The sequence below is a fragment of the Leptidea sinapis genome, chromosome 17, assembly GCF_905404315.1.
Source record: "Leptidea sinapis chromosome 17, ilLepSina1.1, whole genome shotgun sequence".
Lineage (NCBI taxonomy): Eukaryota > Metazoa > Arthropoda > Insecta > Lepidoptera > Pieridae > Leptidea > Leptidea sinapis.
In genome coordinates, this window is record NC_066281.1 from 2,739,915 (window position 1) to 2,741,496 (window position 1,582).

At 34.6% G+C, this 1,582-nt stretch overlaps 1 non-coding gene across 1 annotated transcript; it reads left to right on the plus strand.

Moving 5' to 3' along the window:
• Positions 1-1,212: 1,212 nt before the first annotated feature.
• Positions 1,213-1,283, plus strand: Trnag-gcc (transfer RNA glycine (anticodon GCC)). Its single transcript has one exon. It is a non-coding gene; the product is annotated as a tRNA-Gly (tRNA).
• Positions 1,284-1,582: the final 299 nt, after the last annotated feature.

Genomic DNA, 1,582 nt, shown 5'->3' on the forward strand with positions numbered 1-1,582 from the left:
CATGTGGTATTGTCCTGGAAACACTGCACTAGCAATCCCATTCCATAGTTTGATTGTACGTCGAAGAAAGTGCCTTGAAAATCGTAGAAAAATGCAAGATATCCAGATGGTGGTGTCTGGGGATAATAGCGGCAGGAAGCAGGTTAAACAGAACTTTGAAATTAATAATAATAATAATTAAAAGGTTTATTTGGTATATAAATGATTTGTGTTTTCTTTAGTGTTAATTTGAGTCTCGTGCTAGATTTTGGCGAAACAACACGTCCTGAGGTTGCCTCGTGTAGAGGCGAAACACGTGTCAAATTGTTTAAACTCAAATCATTTATATAATTATGGGTTTCCGCAAATGAACACCTCCTTCAATAAATTTTCTAGGTTTATTTAGTTCAAAAATACAGTAATCTTATGAATAATAACTATTATATTATGGACATTACAGAACCAAAATGGTGTCTAGTCAGCATTATGTTGGGAAGTTTACTTCTCAATGCTGGTATTCTCTAGATACCGTAGAAGCCAGATTTATTCAATAAAATAGATATCCAATTCCCCAAGTCTACTGATACCATAAACATTGGCAATGAAAATAATCTAATATACAAAGTTCTCATGTCGCGGTGTTTGTAGTTAAACTCCTTCGAAACGGCTTGACTGATGCTCATGAAATTTTGAGTGCATATTGGGTAGGTCTGTGAATCGGACAACATCTATTTTTCATCCCCCAAATGTAAAGGGTGGTCCACGCTATTTTATTTTTTTGACATTTTTTTTTAAATTTGTTTGATTATGAGTCAGCATTAAAAATACATACAACTTCAAATTTTCACCCATCTACGATCAACAGTTACTTTTGTATCGCGATTTTAAAATCGGCAATACAACGTTTGCTGGGTCAGCTGGTAAAATTATATAATATAAAAAATATATAATGTAAAAAGAACATTGCCAGTGATACATTCGATAGAATACATACAACGAAACGTCTACTGTACGCAACCCTGAGTGATCGAGCGGTTCGGAGCACTGGATCTCTAAGAATTCGAGCCAAATATACAGAGTGCAGAGTAATGTCTCTCGTGTGTATGAGTATATTTGTATATGTGTACATATTATGTCTCCGTGTGTGGATTTATGTATACACAAGTGTTAAAATCAACTGAATAACATCGTCATGTATTTAAATTTATTACATAAATTAACCTACCAACACAAGCATCGGTGGTTCAGTGGTAGAATGCTCGCCTGCCACGCGGGCGGCCCGGGTTCGATTCCCGGCCGATGCAGGTTATTTTTTAATAGAATTGTAATGGCATTTAAATTTTTGCTTGAAACTATAACTCCAACTTCTCATAAAAATAACTAAGAAGTAACCTACATTTACTTTTTTACATAAAATCGGTCCGAGTCATTTATTATGACATAAATTACTTTAATATTTTAAGCAATCCGGAGATCAGCCGCAAAAAAAATGCAAACAGACATAATGAAAACGCTTTTTTGAGACATAACCGAAGTTAATTAGTTGTTGTTTTGACATCATTACAAACATGTACCTCATAAACCTCCTCCTTTTGAAATCGGT